The sequence below is a fragment of the Cyprinodon tularosa genome, unplaced genomic scaffold (genome assembly GCF_016077235.1).
Source record: "Cyprinodon tularosa strain WSP-4 unplaced genomic scaffold, ASM1607723v1 ctg192, whole genome shotgun sequence".
Taxonomy (NCBI): domain Eukaryota; kingdom Metazoa; phylum Chordata; class Actinopteri; order Cyprinodontiformes; family Cyprinodontidae; genus Cyprinodon; species Cyprinodon tularosa.
The window spans coordinates 753,357-775,472 of NW_024038688.1; the positions used below are offsets into that span (position 1 = coordinate 753,357).

The 22,116-nt window shown below is 37.7% G+C and overlaps 1 long non-coding RNA gene and 1 pseudogene across 1 annotated transcript; both read left to right on the plus strand.

The window, feature by feature from the left end:
• The first annotated feature begins 3,387 nt into the window (after window positions 1-3,387).
• Window positions 3,388-5,970, plus strand: LOC119782368. Its single transcript, XR_005280661.1, has 3 exons — window positions 3,388-3,504; window positions 4,136-4,208; window positions 5,923-5,970. It is a non-coding gene; the product is annotated as an uncharacterized LOC119782368 (long non-coding RNA).
• A 2,524-nt stretch (window positions 5,971-8,494) lies between these two features.
• On the plus strand, window positions 8,495-17,248 carry LOC119782394 (annotated as a pseudogene).
• Window positions 17,249-22,116: the final 4,868 nt, after the last annotated feature.

Sequence of the window (22,116 nt, forward strand, 5' to 3'; positions counted from 1 at the left end):
TGATTATCCAGTCGTTCAATTGGGCCTACTTTCAGCCTGATTATGCGTCGTGTAGTATACAGGGGGTCACGAGGGGTGATCAGCCTCTCATGACCACCTCCCGATCAGGAATCATTTGAAATTCAGTCAGCCATCATAAGGTGGCCGTAGGCAAATCCCTCAGTGTGCAAACAAGGATTCTTCTTCTTTGTCTCAGATGAAAACACAGAAGCATGGTGGGGGTGCAAGTGAAATGAACTTCTTTCTCTAAAATTGACAGACTGTAGTGGCCACGTTTGCACAGCCACATCTTTGTCCAAATACATCGTCGCCTTTTCTTCTTAGGGCTTTCAGCACAAAATTGCACAAATTGTTAAATTATAGCTAAAGTCAGGAAAACTCTGAGGAGAGTCAACCCAAGAAAGACCCCAGGCCCCGATAACATACTTGGGTGGATGTACAAGGAGTGTGCAGATCCGCTGGCTGGTGTCCTCACAGACATTTCCAACACCTCAATAGACTGATTTGTTGGGCCTGCATGCTTTAAGTCTGCCACCATCATTCCGCTCCCAAAGAGGCCTCAGGTCACCTCCCTCAATGACTACTGGCCTGTCGCACTGACTCCCATCATGATGAAGTACAGTAATTCGAAAGGCTGGTTAAACAACACATCGTCTCCAGTCTCCTCCAAAAATTCTACCTGTTCCAGTTCACCTACCGATGGAACTGCCTCACTGAGGACGCCATCTCCTTCACTCTCCATCTGAGCCTGGCACATCTGGAGGAGAAGAACACCCACATGTGGATGTTGTTCCTGGTCTTCAGTTCAGCTTTCAACACAATCATCCCACAGTATCTGATAGGAAAACTTGAACAGCTGGGCTTCAATGTACCCCTCTGCAATTGGTCATGAGACTTCCTCACAAACAGACCTCACTCAGTCCAGGTTGGACAGAACACCTCTGATATCATCACCCTACGCACAGGCTCCCATCAGGGCTGCGTCCTGAACCCCCTGCCGTTCACTCTGATGACACATGATTGCATCCTCAGGTTCACAACTAATCACATCATGAAGTTCGCTGACGACGCCATGGTGGTGGGCCTCATGAGAGACGATAATGACCAGGACTACAGAGAGGAGGTGGAGCAGCTGGTGGATTGGTGGAGAGATAACAGCCTGATCCTTAATGTGGAGAAAACTAAGGATATCATTGTCGACTTCAGGAAGAACCAGCCAAACAACAGTCCTTTGCTCATCAACAGCTCAGCTGTAGAGGTGGTCAGCAGCACCAAATTCCTGGGGGTGCAAATAACAGACACCCTCAACTGGACTGTAAACACCACCTCACTGGTCAAAAGGGCATAGAAGCTCTTGTACTTCCTGTAGAGGATGAGAACCCCCACCCATCCTCATGACCTTCTACAGAAGCACAAGGACCCGCAGATTCCAAAATAGCTTCTTCCCCACCGCCATCTGACAGGCTGAATATTGAAAAAACTCTAAGTAATTTCATAGGCTCTGCATCAAACTGACCATATCAATTTGTTTTTTTGCACCATGTTTTGTTCTCCCACAATGTTGAAATTCTGTATAAAGTTAGTCTAAGTTTAAGTCTTTATGGCAATACCAACCATATTATCAAATGAAATCAGAGTGTTTTCTAGAATCTGAATGTTAACGCAAGTTTTGCTAAGTTCACTTAGCTTCTTCTTTGACGATAACCGTTTGCTAATAGTTGTTCCAACAAAGATTAAAGGTCATGTTCACAAATAGCTGAAGGGTCAACACAGTTAGGTTGACTGACTTATGATCTGAGAACTAATGATGACACTTTTACACTGAAAAAAATAATGCAACTGATTTTGACATTTACTTAATCATATTTATTTACTTTAACAAAATTTCTTTATGTCCTACCCCACTAACATGAAACAATTATGTTAAAGTAACTAAATATGATCAAGTAAATACCAAAAAAGTTACCTTTTTGTTTTCAGTTTACATATGTATTTTATGTCACTTTAATAGTCTGTAATAGAGCTGTTGAGCCACACCAACTGGTGGCAGTTTAAATGGGCAATAAGCAAGACATTTCCTGTAAAATAGACCAAAATCATTTGGATTTTGTCACCAGCCGTAACCACTCCCCATAGCATAATTGACAGAAAATTAGCACAGTGACCAACAATAGAGATGAAGGGCTTTAAGTCTGAAATTCCTCATCTGTGGAAGTTTGGTAAGAAACATCTGATTCTACTGTGTCTTACCATCAAGCTTAAGTCAAAGTATGCAATAGAACATGACAAAAATTTACTGTATGTAAAGGTAACTATCTGAATCTGATTTTAAGGGCTTTAATTTTGAAATTCTGTCTGATGTAGATAGATTTTGATGAGAAATATCTTGCTGGCTTCATCTACAAGTGAAAGTAGTAACCCAATGTTTTTGTTTTTAATTTATGGAGACTGATGAGTGAGGGAAAACAATGTATTACCATATTTTTTCCAAACCTGAAGACTAAAATTACATATGTAACAGCAAAAAATATAATCTAAAGTTATTATATTTAAAACAAAACAACAAAAACAATAAAAAAAATAGCCAAATATATGTCAAATATAGTTGCTTTATTTTGAAAATTATCCCCCTGATCAAATTATATGACAGTACTTCATAGTCTATGCCTGACCATCAGACAACTGGGCCTGGACTGTAACTGTCAGCCTGGAAAAATACAGGAATTGTTTACAGATGGAGGATTTAGTGGAGTCATTTTAAAATTTTTGGAGTGCAAAAATTATTTTGTTCTTCCTGACAAATTGGTTCGAACAGATAAACAACTTTTAAATGAATTGTTCAACTCCAGGTTTAGTCAGTGGATATTTAACCTTCCAGTGAAAAAAAGCTTTTCTAAGAGATTTATTTGGTTTGTTCATTCTCAAAATACAGGATTTTTTCTTTCTTGTTCTAAAAGGAGACTTTTACCCCAGGTTTTCCAGGTTCTCCAAAAATGTAATATTTACACTTCTGCTGTATTTTTCATTGTTGGAGGAATTTTCTCATTCAAACTGTTATCTTAAGTTGTTTCAGGAAAAACAAATCCCTGAAAGAATTACCACACTGGTATAAGAAAGATGGATATTCAAAAGTAAAGGATGCATTTTATAACTTTTTGTACTGGTTAAAACTGTAATCTACTAAACAAGAAAATATAAGCACCTGAAACATATTTGATAGTCTGCCAAACATTTTTTGTAAAAATCTGATGTTGAAACATGTAATCAACTGATCAAAACTGGTTTATTACAGCAGTAAAACAGGAAAGAGCTTCTGAGATTTTACTTTCGCTTTCAACTGTTAGACGGTAAAACAGCAGAGCTGATCCTGAAGTTTGAGATTAAACACAACCTTAATTTATTATTCTGGACTCTCAAACATGTTGATTTTGCTGGGTGGATCTGATCTCAGATGTGAGCCTTCAGGGAGGATGATGTGGGGAATAACAAACAGACTGACTGAAGGTAAGGTTGAAGGCAGACTGTCGGTAGATCGTCTGATTAGTGTGTAGTTTTGGTTTTTCATTTTTATTACACAGATGATCAGAACATATGTAGATTTGATTGGAATCAGGTGGATGAACCAGCAGCTAAGGCCTTGGGTCTACATTTTGTTTACTGCATGTCGTCACTCAGCCTTCCTCCATTTTGAATGCAGCATCGGCCATTATGGAGCCAGAATTTTCCTTCCACTGACGTCTGATATTGCTTGAGTCTCTTCTGATATGTTTGCTATATGATCAATCAGACATGCAGATGATATTCCATGGTTCTATTTATTACTGACAACCTGAGGTGGATAATCCAGGTCCAGAAAGTAAAAGCACTGCCTTGTTTGCCTTCCTCCTGCTCACTTTACCAGGTTCTTAGCTCCTCAGGTCATTAGTCTGTGTTGTGAAGCTGGAAATGCAAATGATTGGAACTGATCTCTGTACAGGCTTTTTACTTTCTGGACCTGAATTATCCATCTTTTGAAAAATGAAAACTGTTGTCAGGTCAGGAAGTACAGAAACATTCATGTTTTCTGTTCATTGAAATAATCGTTTTATAAATAAACAAAATTGTATTAAATCTGACTATTTTCATTTATTTGCAGGATATCTAAGATCAACTTAACTGGAATCTCTGAAGGTTTCTGCTCTCTAACATCATGGCAACACCTGCAGCAGGTTGGTGGAATAATTTAGCCTCCTGCTGCCCTCTTGTGGTTGACCTAAATATTTGTAAACATTGCGTTATGAGAAAAAAAAGAGGGAGTTTGTTAAATGTGTGTTTGTGTCTCTGTATTTTGCATTAAAGCAATAAAGTAACTAACAAAAAGGTTTTAAAGCATGCAAAAAAGCTGTTTTTAAGTTCTTGTTATATGATGCCAGTACATCCCAAAAAATGTATTAGCCTTTCTACCTTAATATTTCATAATTAAATACACTAATATGCAATTAAATCTTTAACAATTACTTACTGAGTTAATTACATTGAACCATCAGATTCTAGTGTTAAAATGAGAAGTAGCCCTCTAGACATTTGAGATTTGTAAATTCCATATAAAATTATTTATTTAGTTTGTTTATTTTTGAACATCAACTAAATTATTCTAGTCCTAATTTTTCAGATAAAATGTGCAGATTTTAAATGTTGGTATTTTTAATGTGGGGCATATAAAGATGAACATTAAAAATGGAAGCTAATTCAAAAACTCAGCAGGCTGTTCTTATTGTTTGGATAATTAAACATGATGTGTTCAGATCTCTTTATACATTCTAAAATCAGGAAGCTTTTTCACTTCAAATTCTTCCTGGATGGGAAGCGAAACGCCTTCAAACTTGAAAACCAAGTCAAGTGGATTGTTTTTAATTTTTTTGGAATGACTATGACCTGGATGACTGAGAACCTTCACCATCATATATTCTAAAAGCCTGACCAATCTGGATCTGTGGGTGCAGAATAATTGTTACCGACCATTTGCTCTGCAAATAGGCTAATATCTCAGCCTATTTGCACATCAGATTCGTTTTAAAAGAAAAGTTCTCTTGTGATCAAGGATCAGCACCTTCATAACTAAAGTCTTCAGCTATCCATTGGTTGTTTGATTTTACAGTCTTAAATGTCCATCTTGTATATTCGCTGTCTGTCAGGGGCTACAAAGCCAGAGTACCAGTAGTGAAACTGTGTATGCATGGGGTTAATAGAAAAAAAAAAAAAACGCCATGCACCTTGACCCTAAACTGAGTTTCAAGCCCAGAATGTTACAAATTGCATCCTTGAGGATATTTGTTGAAAATGTAAAACATAAATACAGATAGATTTTTGTTTTTATTTTGGACCACAACAAATATTTTCTTTATTTTTTATATCACATTTAAAGCATATAAAAACCAAATGTGTTGCTCAGAAAATCAAACATATGATGTATGTGTTCATCATTCTCTGCTTCACAGTGGAGCCATTAACACAGTCTGACAGTTTGAAACTTGGGATCCTTATTAGTGTTTAAATGTTCTCCCCTTTAGGTTTTTTTCCCCCTCTAAGTTCTTCTGACAGTTAAAAAAAAATCACAGCATTACTTATTTCCTTATTTTAGTGTCAGATCCTTTATTCAACCTTCATGGTGAATTATTGTCATTCATTTGTTTTAATTGTACTTGTAAAAAACATTTCTTCCTCCAGCTCCATGTGTGCATTAAGATGATAGAAATCAGACAACTATCTTCTGCTTTACTTCAGTTCTTAAATCTTATTGAGAACTAATGAGTAGTTTTATTTTTAATTTAGGTTTATTTCTATATGTTTAAATATGTTTAAGTTTTTTTTAAACATTGTAACATCTTTAAATCCCATCCAGGTATCCCTGGCATTAAATATTTGTCTGATGTATTTCCACAGTGGAGCAGCAGGAACGTTCCAGCAGCTTAGAGCTTCTTCCACCAGACAGTAAGTTATTCTGAGCTTAGTTGGACATCAAAATTGTTTTATTTGGTGTTTTAACAATACATTGTTTAAATATATGTTGAATTTCCACTAAACCTTCCATTCATTGATGAGAGCATACATATCTGAACTATGTTTTATTTAAAGGGATTCATCACTTAATTTATTTCAACCGTAGGAAAAAAAAATAGATAGATTTTCTCTGCATCCTACTTTAAATTGCAGCCTTATGAAGTTGGATGCTTCGAGTGTCATTGTGACCCCAGAAGCAGTGATGTCTTTCTAGTAGTTTTGCCCCTCAGGACTGCTCTTATTTATTAGCAAATCCTCTTAAGTTGACTTCAAGACCAGAAGACCATGATTTGTCAGGACCCAACCTTTGGTCTCTAGAGCCTCCTCCTCCTGCAGACAGGACTAGAGGATAGATTTGTAGATGAGTCTGGTCCCTGAACTTCTACAGATGAGATCCAGCTTGTATCACTCCACATTCCTGTAGAGCTTCCATCAGTAAATGAAGGCACCCTCTGATGCTAGCTAACCCTGCCCAATATGTAGATGTTGGAAAAGAAACAGTGTATTTTTCCATCAGGAAAGGTAATTGATCATTGAGATATCAGCTAGTTACAGCTTGGTGCAATTTTGCACCTGACTGCAATTAGCTCAATTAGCAATGTAGTTGGGTACTATAACTGTATCTGATCATATTCCTGCTAAAGAATAGGTAAGATCAGAGGGCATTAGGGTTGAAAAAAGCTGAAAGAAGAAGTCATGGTAGAGCCAGACCAAGTGGTGCAGGTGGAAATAGGAGCATTAAACGCATATCATGAGCTAAGTCTACTTTGTGTTAGAAGGTACAAAGCAGAACTTTGCTCATTTCTGCCAAGTAAAAGCAGTTCAGAAGTTACAGGCTTTTTTCAATCTTCAGGTGGAGTATTGGTAATGATGTTAAGTTAGTCTGCTTAACACACCATCAAACTTTTTGAAGCCAAGGTGTCACTGATTAGTATTTTGAGCTGCCCAATCACATTATCACTGTGAGCAAGGACAAACTATGTCACACATCATGTGATCATGACAAGTTTCAGGGGAAATTCGAATTCGTGTTTCTGCTTTTTGAGGTGCTAACAATGCAACCCCCTAGCCAGGGAAGTTAAGAGTTTTTATGTAAGTATAGTTGAGAATTGATTTATGATACTTTTTATATGTGATCTAACATAGAAATACACTGACAGTCACTCATGACAAGCATTCACTGATTCATTCACAGCATATATTTATTCACACAGCTCATCTGAATAGGTTACCCTGCAGATTAGAGGTTATGGAACAGACCAGAAAACAAATTAAATGATTGAAAGATTTACTGTGTTTTTTTGGAGGCAAAATTGCATGACTCAGGGTACAAATTTTTACCCCTATGTAACACATAATGGTCGTATGCTGGTCGGATTTGGGTCATGATCAACATTTTTGTTTCTCTGTGCTGTGGCTTCCTTTCATGTTGCTCTTGATTGCTTATTTTCCTGATTTCTGTCACACTGGTGACATCATCAATGCTAACCCAGCGTGATGGTGGCAGGGCAAACTTGCCAGTGCGGGAGGGGGTGTCTTAGACCCAGCTTTTTTGGCCAATGGGAAGGGAAATATCTGCTGTCACTGAATCAGTCAATGCCTCTCATATGTGAAGAAAGCCACACAGGGATGCATGAAATGCAGGGTGTGTTGGGGAAAGGCACTCACTTCATGTGTAAGGCATGTTAAAATCCCTCTGTGTGTGATAGTGGGGAGGAGCTGTCAAAAAGACCATCCCCTCTCCTCCTCAGACTGAAAATTAATCTTTACTGTCTGCGGTTCCAGTAATGTAAATAATCTATTATGGATGGGGTTTTTTATATATATAATTTTTGTTGCTCATGACACTTTTTTGTTTGATTTATACTCTTGAACCCTTAAGTGTTTTTTAATGTATCTGGTCAAATTAAAGATGTGATTGCATTACTATAAACACTTAGAAAAGATGGTGTATATGAAAAATATAAGTTTTAGACACTCTCGAGATACATTTTCTCTTGTTTAAAATTATTTTGTTAAACTTTTTTACATTACAGTGTTAGAGGTTGAGCTCAGTTTTTTCTGTCTTCACAAAATATGTGAAAAACAAACACGATTTTCATTTTTATGTTTGTTAATTGTAAATTTTTTTTATTCAGTTAAAACAGACTTATTTAACACAGATTATGAAAAAAATGGAAATTTAAGGGTTATAATGATGTCATACATATTGAAATACTCCAGAAAACGACTCTAAAGCATATAAAAATAGAACAATATTCCTTGGCAAATTTGTTTCATGGTAGATAATAAAGAATTACCAGTCTTTAATTTTGTGTACATTTCTTTTATTAAATCCTTTAAAATCCACACTTTAAACCACCATGTTCAAGTTTTCAGTTAGGAAATTAGAAAACGAATCATAATTAAATCTTTGTTCCGCTCTCTTGTCTTTGTGTTTTCCCCTCAGTGTCTGAGCTTCGACTGGTTCTACTGGGGAACAACTGGTGTCAGAGAAACCAGGTGGGAAACATCATACTGGGAGGGACTGTGTTCACAGAGGAACCAGCCTGCTGTGTGAAAGTCAGGGGACGCACCATGTGGAAACCAACAGTTCTCATAAACACCCCAGATCTGCTGCACCTGAACGTCTCTGAGGATAAAGTAGCAGAACATGTAGAACAGTGTGTGAGACTGTCTGATCCTGGACCTCATGTCTTCCTGCTGGTTCTGCAGCCTGAAGATTTCACTGAGCTTCAGAAAGAAAGACTAAAAATGGTCCTTGAAAACTGTGGAGATCGATCCTTTGAACACTCACTAGTGCTGATATCAACACCAAAAAAAGAGAATTATGCTGAAGCCTGGTTGGACCATCCACCTTTGAAACAAATGCTCAAATTGTACGGATACAGATATGTGCTGCAGAAGAACCTTGATCTTCAGGAGCTGTTTGTGCGCTGCGGACAGATTGTGAGGGAGAACGATGGAAATGGATGTCATCTGTGATTTATCTGACTGTGGTGCAGCTCATTCTGATCCAAAAGAACTGGCAGGACTACCGGCTAACTTCAATCCAGCTAAAAATGCAGGTGAGAAAAACAACTAATGCTAAAAGAACAAAAAAATGAATGAGTTTATGTAGAACTATAGACTGCTTTTCCCTGGATTTTGAAAAATAATTATACTATCATCACTGAGAGAGGAGGGACTTCAATATTATTGATGGAACTTCAGTTATTTTAGGTTTCTGAGTCCCTAGAAAAAGTTAATTAAAATTATACATTTTTCCACCCAACGGTCCAGTTCCTACAGATCATTCGTCTATAGAGTGAGTCCCATAGCGCCACCTCCAGCACAGCACTAGTTGGTGAAGCAGCTCTCAGTTTGTGCAGAATTTTAGGACATAGAAAACTTTAGCTGTGAAATGATTCACCAACTGGTACTGATTCAGATATGTAGTGGTGTCACAGTTAGTTCCTCTCGACGGTCCTGACCTAAACTGAACTAATCAGTAATAAAGGGATTAATTTCTCTTTGTTCATTAAATTGTGCTTTTGAATAAATATTTTAAGAACATAATAATAATCATTATGTTGCTGATAAAATGATGTATAGTAAATTGCTATATGAGAGCTCCCTCTGGTGGTTAGGCATTGTTTGTTTCTTTATGTTGTTTAATTGAATATAAAAAAAGACCAGAAAAAACATCCATTCCGACAGTTACTGGAGCATCTTATTGTATCACGTCCTCATTTAGAAAGCATTTGTGTTTTTTTCATTACCTGTAAACTAACTACATTATAACTAGTTGTGGTGTGTTTATAATACATCTTAAAGTGCCCCTTTTTATTGTGCCAAATCAATCACAATCACATCACTGCTAAAATGTACATTTAAAAAAAGTTCATTTTCAGTATTTTAAACACTCACTAGCACAATAAACCTAATCCAATGTATGTTAAACTACTTCTGCGCTTGGTTTAGCTACCACACAACAAAATCACACATGCGAGAGAAACTTCCGCTTCGAGAGGAGAAAAAACGCTCTCTGCGCGCGCCAGCTACTCCCACAAGCGCTCAAGATTGTACTGAAGATCTCATCACACATGATTTTCTATCCAGCAGCCACATTGGAGGTCAGCTGTGCTCTCAAAAGAGTCTCTGCCCTTGGACTGATTTTCTCCTCGTGCGACACATTTGACTCACAGTGGTGAGATCTCAGCGCAAAGCATTATGGGATTTGCTGTCACAATGCCCTACTGTCACTATAGGCATAGGCTGTCGCTACCAGAGAGTGGCGACTAATATCAAAGATGGCGCAGACACCACGCCGTGGGGCAAAGTTACATGCACAATGGGGAGCGAAGGGTAGTGATCATCTGTCTGAACGGTCAGTTAACGGTTAAGTTCACTATAACGTTACCACTCTATAAAGTGATTGAGGGATTTAGGGGTCAGGGCGGACGTTTGAACATGGCCATAGTGTTAACCCCACTAAGACTAAATGCTAAAATTGGAACGATTTAGATTTAGGGGGGAAAAAAAGGTTCATTTTTGCAACCCAGTTGCTGCAGGTATAGGTACAGATCTATATGTTTTTCAGTTAAATTGCCCATCCTTAATTAAAACATTTTATGTTTTTCACTGTCAAAATAATTGTTTAAATGTTCAAATTTTCTCAGAAATGTTTTAATTTAATGAAAATTAATTAATATTTAGTTAAACAATCTGTATAGAGACTATGGGCTGTTAAGACCTTCTGATTGAAATTAATTAGATCCATACCAGTGTGACTGGCTGACTGGAGAGGATTTAACCACCGTCATTTAAACCCAAAGGTTTCCAACTGATTTAAACTGAGATTAAACAACAAAAAGATATATCACAGTGATAAAAACTTGTTTTGAAAGGAAAACACTAACAACAAAAAATTAAGAGTATGTTCTTGTTTTATTTTACTTTAAAATCTTGCATTCCTAAAATATATTTTATAACTCTGAGTAATTAATGGATTATCCATCCATCCATCCATCCATCCATCCATCCATCCATCCATCCATCCATCCATCCATCCATCCATCCATCCATCCATCCATCCATCCATCCATCCATCCATCCATCCATCCATCCATCCATCCATCCATCCATCCATCCATCCATCCATCCATCTTCCGTCACGCTTAACCCAAGCGGGGTCATGAGGGGTCCTGCTGTCTATCTCCAGCTGTCTACAGGCGAGAGGCAGGGTACACCCTGAACAAGTTGTCAGTCCGTGGATTATTCAGGAATTAATAATTTAAACTAATCATTTCGAAGTTTATGCGATTATAACTTTAATCAAAACTGTTTAAGGATTTTTCTCTATTTCTTTAAAAAGGAGCAAAGATGTGAATATTTGTGCAGGTGAATTATAAATAAAAACGTTTTTGTTCTCTTTTTCACCAGGTCATGGACTCAGAATTGTTCTGCTTGGGAAAAGTGAAGTAGAAAAGGCAAAGATGGGAAACTTCATCACAAAAACACAGGATTTTTCTTTTGCTCCCAACAAACACTGTGAAGTAGCTCAAGGACAGTGGATGGATAAACCTTTAACAGTCATTAAAACTCCAGACATCTTCACTCTGTCTGTTCAAACAGTGAGAGATGAGATGAAGAACTGTGTGAGTCTTTGTCCTTCTGGACCAAATGTCCTGCTGCTGTTAGTGAAACCTTCAGATTTCACTGAAGAAAACAGAGAAACGCTAAAGTTCATCCTGAATTTGTTTGATGGAGATGCCTTCAAACACTCACTGATCATCAGCACACAGTCCCATCAGTGGGAGGAAACAAACATCTCTGTGGACAAACTATGTGAAACAAGATGTTCAGTGATGATCTCAAACTTCTGATGGCAGAGATTGAGAAGATTGTCTCCAAAAACAGAATGTTCCTCAGTTTCAGAAGAGAAGTGACATTGAAAAGGTCTGCTTTAAACCTGGTTCTGTTTGGGAGGAGAGGAGCAGGGAAGACCTCAGCAACCAAGGCCATTCTAGGTAAGATAGATCTTCCTTCAGCGTCCAACTCCTCAGAGTGTGTTAGAAACCAGGGATTGGTTTGTGGATGTTGGGTTTCTGTGGTGGAGCTTCCTGCCTTGCATGGAAAAGCTCAGCAGGAAGTGATGGAAGAATCATTCAGGTGTATCTCCCTCTGTGATCCTGAGGGTGTCCACGCCTTCATCCTGGTCCTACCTGTGGGTCCCCTCACTGATGAAGACAGGGGAGAGATACAGACCATCCAGGACACATTCAGCTCTAGAGTCAATGACTTCACCATGATCCTGCTCACTGTAGAGTCAGATCCTACAGCCCCAGCTGTGGTTAACTTCATAGAGACTGATATAAATATCCAGGAGTTCCTTCAGAGCTGTGGAGGAAGATATGTTGTTCTCAACATCAAGGTTCAAAAGCAGATACCAGGACTGTTGGAGAGGGTGAAGGAGAGTTTCTCTAAGAAAGAGAAACACAATTAAAACACTAGCATGTGGCCAAATTGAGGACAAAGCACAGTTCCAGTCTAAACTGATGGAGAGTAACCCAAAGACCAACCTTGCAGGTAAAAAAAATGTTGTTTTTTTTCACTTACAGAAAAAAAGTTTTGTAATTTTAATTATTGATTTAACTGAAGTAATTCATTATATCAATTTTTTTCAGATTAAATAGTCTTTAAAATAAACTTAAAGACATTTAGCGCCTTTGAAAAATAAATCAGCTGTTAACTGATCTTAGATTTAGACAGATTTATTTTGTCATTTTGTATACACAAGTGTATACAAAAAGAACATTTGTTTTAAGCAGCTCCAGACAATTTCATTGTTTTCAAGTGCAGCCTTAAACAGTAATAAATACATTATAAAAAATGTAAAATAAACATATGAATATTGAGACGTGCTGCAGGACCTTTGCATGAAGCATACAGGGGCTCTATAACTGATCCACTCCTCTCATGTATGTCCAGCGGAGAACTTGGGTATTCATGTTAATCAATGGGAACTATTCCACATTCAGCATGACTTATTCAAGCCTTCTTCCATGTATGTGCTAACTGTCAAAATACGGAGCTAGTTTTTGCTCCGGTCCGTTGGAATCCAGCCATGTCAAGATTTACAATTGCAGTCATAACTATTAATTAGAATTAATTAATTAATTGTTATATATTCCCAAAAAATAAGATTTTTTTTATTGGATGCAAACTAATGGAGTTTAAGCAAAAAATTATATCTGGAAGATAGAAGATATTGCAGGCCAACAATGACCTCAACGACTCCCCATTACACATTAAACTGGGGTGGACCAGGTTTTTTCTATTCAATTTGCATGTTTTCTAAACCAAAGCAAGGCTTTTTTGGGCTACTCTATAAAGGCTGAACTGAACGTTAATCCAGACATTTGAGCTTTCTGGATGGGAAGCTAAACATCTTAAAACTTGAAAAACAAAGTCCAGTGGGTTTTTTGTTTTTATTTTTTATTTTTATTGTTTTTTTTTACCTTTTTGGAAAGTCTCTGGCTTATTCCATCACCAGTGTCGGGGCCCTGAGGAAAGACTTCTGTAATCCTTTTTTTAGGTTATTCATCCAAGTGAATGGTCATTCACAGAATGAGAGTTTTCTGGTAGGACCGGAGAGCCAAATAACTTATTCTATTCATATTATTAAAACTTTTCTTATCACAGCTTTTCTCTGTGTGAGTCTCTCAACGTTGAATTGGTACTTGAGCATACAAGGAAGCAGCTTTGTCATCTCGATCAAAATATTTATTTTGTGCCGAAAAGCTTAAAAATGTAATTAAATCCGGTCAGAACAAGAGCGCACCTCACAACTTCAAGAGCAATTTCTTATCACAGGCACAGGATGAAGAGATGCAGTTTAGAAGTAGAGAACAATCCAATGTTGTAGGATCCTAGTTATCCATTTTACAAAGACTAAAGTTTGCTGGAAGCTTATGGTGAGATTTAATAATGTAATAGGCCTATTAAATGAAGCGTTAATTACCTTGTATTGTGCTCCTATGATTAAACAAAGAATAATATTGCACATGCAGTTGGGAGAAATCAGAGACGCAGTGTTGCTTTAGCAGTCTGGAACTGAGCCCAGCCCAACGGGGGAGGTTATGGAGCATTTGGGATATGGGATCCTTCCATTTATTTATTTTTTTTCTGACACACTTTATCCCAAGCGGGTTCACAAGGGGTGCTGGTGCCTATCTCCAGCTGTCTACGGGCAAGAGGCGGGGTACACCCTGGACTGGTCGCCAGTCCATTGCAGGGCAACACATAGACAAACAGGACAAACAACCATTCACACACACTGACACCTAAGAAGAATTTAGAGAAGCCAATTAACCTAACAGTCATGTTTTTGGACTGTGGGAAGAAGCCAGAGTACCCAGAGAGAACCCATGTATGCTCAAGGAGAACATGCAAACTGCATGTAGAAAGATCCCAGTGCTTCCCACTGCGCCACTGAGCAGCCCATATAATAAAGGTTATTCATGATCATTTATCTTTATAAATTATAAAAATAATTTTGGTACAATTTGTTACATTGGAAAAAGTGCTGATTAAATTTTAAAAGAAGTTGCCTTTGTCTTTGTCATTTCTAACTTAAACTGTAGAAATCAAGAATGATGAATATCATAAGTTCTATGTTCTAGATATATAATTCTGATCTCCAATAGTTCTTCTTCTGTTTTTACAGACATTCAGCAGAAGAAGAGCCCAGAATGTCTCAGGATTGTTCTGACTGGGAAAACTGGTAGTGGAAAGAGCTCATCCGGAAACACCATCCTGGGGAGAAAGGAGTTCTACTCCAAACCATCTCAACAGTCATGCACAAAATTCTGTCAGAAAGCCCAGGGTGAGGTGGACGGTCGCGAGGTTGCTGTTGTTGACACTCCTGGTCTGTTTGACAACAGTTTGTCCAATGAAGAAGTTCATGATGAGATGATAAAATGTATGAGTCTTTTGGCTCCAGGTCCACATGCCTTCCTGCTGGTGTTACAGATCGGCAGATTCACAGCAGAGGAGAGAGAGACGTTAAAACTCATCAAGAAAGTTTTTGGAAAAGATTCACCATCATCCTTTTCACTAAAGGAGATGAACTGGAACATGAGAGTATGTCTGTTAATAGATTTATATTAGATTGTGAGGATTCTTGTAAGAAGCTGATTGCTGACTGTAAAGATAGGTACCATGTGTTTAATAACCGTGACATTCAGAATCGTTCACAAGTCTGTGATTTGATCAGAAAGATCAACAACATGGTGAAGGAAAATGGAGGCAGCTACTACACCAACGAAATGCTGCTGGAGGCTGAAGCTGCAATACAGAAAGAAATGCAAAGAATCCTGAAGGAAAAGGAGGAAGAGATGGAAAAACTGAAGGAGGAGCTTGAAAGAAAACTCAAGGAAGAAAAGGAAGAAATGGAAAGAAGAATAGAGGAACAGAGAGTAGAAATAGAAAAGGAAAGAAAACAGAAAGCTGAACAACTTAAAGAAATGGAAGAAAACATCGATAGGGAAAGAGAGCAGAGAAAGAAAGAACAGAAGGAAAGAGAGGAGGAAGAGAAGAAAAGGAAAGAGGAGGAAGAACGACAGCAAGAAGAGTGGGATCAGATGCGCAAGAATTTAGAGGAAAAAATTAAGTCAGAATCAGCAGAAAAAGAGAAAACAGACAAAAAATTGGCGCAGCTGAGAAAAGAAAGGGAACAAGAACAAGAAATACAGGACGATGAAAGAAAGAAGTGGTGGGAAAAACGACAGAGAGAAAAGAAAGAGAGACGAGAAGAGGAGCAAAGGAACATGAAAAGGCTGGAAGAGGAGTTTGAGAAAGAAAGAGAAGAATATGAAAAGAAACTAAAAGAGGACGAGCAGGAAAGAAAAGAAAAGGAGGAGAAAGAACAGAAACTGAAAGAACTTAAAGAAATGGAGGAACAGATCAATTTGGAGAGAGAAGAGAAAAGGAGAGAACGTGATAGAAGAGAAGAAAAGAAAAGAAGATGAAGAACAACAACAACAAGAGTGGGAGGAAAAAAAGAAACATTTGGAGGAAAAAATCAGATCAGAATCAGAAGATAAAGAGACTACTAGTATAAAATTGAAGGAGAGCAGAAAAGAGATGGAGAAGGAGAGAGAAGAAAGAGAGAAGGAAAGAAGAGAGTGGTGGAAGAAAAGAAAACAACAGGATGAAGAAGAACAGAAGAAACGGAAAGAACTTGAAGATAAATTGGAGGAGGAGAGAAAAAAGTGAAAAACCCAAATACAATCTGATAAAATGAAACGGGAAAAGGAAGAGGAGGAGAGAAAAAATCCTTGAGGAAATGAAAGAAAAGATCAAGTTTTAGAGTGAGTCAAGAAAGCAAGAAAAGGGAAATAGAGAACAACTAGAGAAGAGCAGAAAAGAGATGGAAGAAAAACAAGAAGAATGGGAGAAGTTAACAAAAGAGTGGTGGGAAAAAAGAAACAAAGATGATGAAGAGAAAAGAGAACAGGAGCAAGAAAAACTAAAGAAGTTTCAAGAGGAATTTGAGAAAGAAAAAGAAGAATATGAAAATAAAATCAAAGAAGACAAGAAAAAAAGAGAGGAGCTAGAAGAGGATAAAAAACAACTGGAAGAGAAGTACAAAAAGGAAAAGGAATACATTTTAAAGAAATATGAAGAGGAGGCGAGAAAACAGGCTGAGGAATTCATGGAATTCAAAGACAAATATGAATTTCTTATAAAGCAACACAAAACAGAGAAAGATAACCTAAAAAGAAAATATTTTTCCTGTCCTATCTGTAAATATTTGCTTTATTAAAATTAAGTAATAGGTAAATGCTTTAAAAATACTTGCACAATCATATGCTGGGTCCGATCGTCAGAGGAGACTATATTGTGGACTTTATATTGAAATCAGTTAACTGACGTTCAGACAGATTGACAAATACTTTTTAACTCCCCGTTGGCCACGTCACTGCACCTCCCCGCACAGTGTCTGCGCCATATATCCTGCCCACAAAGCAAATCCCACGATGCTTTATGATGAGAGCTTTTTAAAAGCAATCTGGGATATACCAGCTTGTCTAGGGACCACGGTTACACATTACTTTTTACGGTGCATTGTGGGAATTTATGAATCTTCAACCTTTGTTGAGCATAACTTGATATTTTAACATCTCATTTCCTAGAGCATGTGTCCTCTGTTGATCACAACTAGAAGCCTTTCTAGTCAGTGTGGTAATTTCTACTAACTCTGTTGAACCACAGTATGGTAGAACTCCCCATAATCCATCAGTATATGGACATGGACATAATCAAGTCCATGTGTGAGCGATAAACAAAATGTGGAAATTTCTAAAATGTAGATAAGCTAGAAGGGAAGCTATACAGAAAAAGTAAAGCAAATGTGGTACAACTCAAAATTGTACATTTTGTAGATTACAGGCTGTGAGGATTGAACCGGATAGTTGCAACCTTCTCAGAACACAAGGGCACTGCTCTAACCCACTAGGCCAACACTCCCTTAATCAGTAAGATCTGTCCTGGAAATAGCTCTTCAGGAAACCCAATTCTGGGACGTAGAGTCTTTTAAGCTAAGAATCTGAATCAGTCACAAAACGTTGTCAGAAAGAGCAGGGTGTAGTGGACGGTCATCCTGTTGCTGTGGTCTATACTCCTGGTCTGTTTGATAACAGTTTGCCCAATGAAGAAGTTAATGATGACACTCTGAAATGTATCAGTCTTTTGGCTCCAGGTCCACATGTCTTCCTGCTGGTTTTAAGAATCATTAGAATCACACAAGAGGAGAAGGAGGCATTGAAGTTAATAAAAGGATTTGGGAAAGGTGCAGAAAAATTCACCATCATTCTTTGCACAAATGGAGATAAACTAGAACATGATTAGAAAAGAGCGTAAAGAAAGAGAGAAGGAAAAAAGAGAGTGGTTAACAAAAAGAAAACCGGATGGAGAAGAAGAACAAAATAAACTAAAATAGCTTCTAGAGGAATTAAACAAAGAAAGGCAAAAATTGAAGAACAAAATAGAATCTTATGAAAGAAGGCATGAAAGGGAGGAGAAGGAGAAAAAACAGACAGAGAAACAACTTTAAAAAACGGAAGAAAAGACTGAGATGGAGCGAGAGCAGAGAAAGAAAGAACAGATCAAAAGAGATCAAGAAGAAAAAGAAAGAAAAGAAGAGGTGGAACAAAGACATCAGGAGGGGCTGAACAAACAAAATGATTTAGAGGAAAGAATCAGATCAGAGTTAAAAGAAAAGGAGCCACAAAAAAGAGTATGAACGCTCAAACAAACATCTAAAACAGAAGATTTTGATGCTTTGAAAAGGAGATAGGTGAATTAAACAATTGTGTTATTAACTAATGGGTTTATTTACTCATATATCTTGCATTAGATTAAGATCCAGCATTCGATAATCACATATCTACATAATTGCATATCTTGACTGATTGTTTGATTCACTAAACTAGAGGCAAACGGAGTGAGATTGATTCTGAAAATGATTTTTTGACTGAAGGACTAATGAAGAAAGTGTTTTGACAGAAGGCTGTTATACCTTCACAGAGCTCCTGTTTCTTTGTATTGTATCCATGAAATCTACTTTACATTCAGTCTTATTTCTTGTTTTGTAGTAAATAAAATATGGTATATTGATCAAATACTAATTTGCCCTTCATCTTTTCAGAGAAAATACATCTCGATTACATTTTCCCGTTCTTAAATCACTTAACCACATCTAGTTCATCATATTCCTGTTTGAATTAATTGTTTTATGGCCTTGCAGCTATTTCTACAGGTCTTGGAGAGAAAATAAGTTAAATTTTAGAGTTAAAAACAACTTGATAACACAAGTCCACTAAATATTTAGCCTCGAAAGCCTGGTCAGAAAGGAGCTGGTAGATCCCAATTTCAAGATGGGATTGTCAGAGTAAGCAAAAACAGGTTAGAAACCATCAGATATTGTTTACAGCAGTCAGTTGTAGAAGCTTGAGCAATATATCAAGCTCATTCTGGACACAGAAAAGGGAATCATAAAAAAAAAAAAGTCACTCCATTCTGGCTGCAATCATGGCTGTTGGAAAATAGCTTTTAAATTATTGGTATTTCTAGTGCTAGCATAAAGTCCCGCCTCCTATGCTATGAGGTGTGTTTTAATACAGAGTGTCTTTAGTCTAACCAGATTAGTGACATGCAAGTCAGTTTGGGTGGCAAGGCCATTGAAGTTGGTGGCAACTCATTAACACTGTTGTTATACAGTATTTTACCATTAGATTATGAATATATAATTAACTAGAACTGGAAGTTGTAGTTAATTATTAGAATATTCAAAATCAAGGGTAAAACCAATTAAATGTTATTTATTAAATAAGTATAACTGTAATCCGCTTACTCACCAGGATTCTTTGTCATTAAACGGGACAGATGGACCTAGTATTCAAGGTGACACAGCCAGTAGGAAAGTTCAAAACATTTCTTAAAACAAAATCAGACGGAACAGAAACGCGCTGCTGTTGAACTACGACAGCAGAGACTGCAGGGGCGGAGCCCAACCCTTCACTGATTCTGTGGAGAGAAACACAGGTAAGTGACCACAAACAAATGAACAGAAGATGATAATTAGAGTGAGCCACTTACCTGGTTTAACAGAACAGTCCACTCAGGAACAGACAGATCCGGGTTCCAGGAAACCATCAGAGTGCAAAGGCAGGTTCAGCGTCCCATGCATCGATCATCCAGCTCAGACAGAAAAGGTACCTTAAGAGGCAAAATCCAGCAGGAGTCTATCAGAGGTTCAGGCGAGCACACCAGACAGGGCCAGTGGATGAGAGGAAACAAAATCAGGAAAACAGAATCACTAGGGAAACGCTGAAATGTTCTCAACACTGGTTAGGGAAATAACTCGCCTGAGGACACTGGCTTAAGAATAAACTCCTGACTGGAAACGGGAACTAACTAAAATTAACAAAACTGACTGACCGGAGAAACAGAAATCAAACAGGAAACAAACAATGATTAGCCCTGATAGCTGGAACTAAGCCCAATGTAAGGGAAACCTGCAGGTGGATGAGATGAGTGATAATGGGAAGATGGAGAGAGTTAAGCAGGTGAAAGGCATGAGTAATTTAGGTGAGCTAAAAGAGCAGATCATGACATTCTTGGCCTATCACATCCAAGCTGGGCATCTGGACCTGCTGTTCAAAATCCAGTTATCTCCACCATTTTAGTAAATTAGGCTATGGCCTAATTCACTAATTGGCCAAATTTAATACCTCCGCTTATTTAAATGTTCCAGGAGGAGGGTGAGTTTGACCTGAGTGATAAATCATATGCTGCACAGTAAAAACAACTACTACAGGTACCTGCCATGGCGTGAATGCAGATAGGATACATTACACAATGGCTTAACTATCAGTAAGCAGAGTATACAGTTGCTTAGGAGCCCCCGACTTCTTAGGGGCCCCGTCACAGACACCTGGTGGGTCCCCTACATAATTGTGGACTAGGACATCTCTTTGCAGATGTATTGGTGCGAAACATTCATCTTAAACCCAACTAATACTAAATTGACAGACTGGACCATATTTATCCCCCAACACATGGCAGATTTCAACAGGATGGTGAGCCGTTTAAACACGACACCAATGGCAAAGCACAACAGTGGTACTTTAAATTACTATGTTAATAACTGTGTATAGTTCATCAGGGGGTTGGTAAAAAATACAAAATATATTTGAGTATTTAATTTATTACAACATGACTTGGAATTATGAGTAATCCACAGTGTAGATTAAAACCATATATATATATATATATATATATATATATATATATATATATATATATATATATATATATATATATATATATATATATATATATATATATATATATATATATATATATATATATACATATATATATTAGGTCGCACAGGCTGAGAAATGTCCAAATTAACATAAATTATCAAAAATAATAATAATAATAATACAGATACACAGGTACCAGGTAGGAATCAATCCCAGAATTTCTCATCTGCGAGGTATGCATGTTAACCCATCTGCCGAACGGATATAAATATAGCTCAGAAACCTGGATGGATTAGAACTCGGAGCCATAGTTTCAGGAGTAAACAGTGCTATAACTGTTATGGTTTTGATGAACTGAGCAAATAATGCCTAAAATTGTCTCTTCAATTTATCACTTAAATTACTTCCTATGTATTTACAGGTTTGCTAATCCACAACTGCTAATGTCTTGATAGTTTCTCTAATTTGATTATTCGTTTTTAGTTATTGTGTTGGAGTTTCTTGCAAGGTCAGATTCATGATAGAGACAGAGGCAGAAATGATTAGAAAAGTTTATTTAATAAACAAGAATAGTAGACTGGAAGTCTGGGATTTAGGAAACAGGAAAGAGCCTTGCTATTGCAAAGGGGAACAGACAGATTAGGAATTAAATGTACTGAATGAAATTTAAAGGACAGATGATTATGTGAGAAGCATTCACAAGGGACGAATGAGTGGGGTCTGGTAGATGGATTGTGATTAAAGGTTTGGAACCGGTAATCGTGTATGAACTGCTTGGAGCTAATGTCTCTGAACCAGGTGACATTTTTGATTGAACTGAGGTGAGCAGCAGGATGGCTTGAGAGTGAATCATGCGAGGGTGAGAAGGGTTCGAATGCTGGTGGAGCTCAGAGGAGGAGATGGTCCAGAGGCTGCCATTTGGATTGACTGCATGGTTCTCCTTTCTGAAAGACTTGAATCTGGTCTTGAGAAACTGAGGAGCCTCTGGAGACGAAGTCCAGGAACACTGAGGCAACCTGAGAGGGAGTACACAAAAAAATGGTATGGACATTCACTGGAAGGAGGAAACACCGGAGACTAAGGATGGCTAGAAGCATACCACACTAGTTAACACTCTGGCATTGAAGGGCTGGCAGCAGAACACTAGAGCCTGTGGAGAGTTTCAGGAAGCCAGGAGGTGCCAGGTACAGATAGAGATGGCGCTCTACTCTAGGTTTAAGTCTCTAGAGTCAGCATCCGGCTAATAGACATACAATAGAAT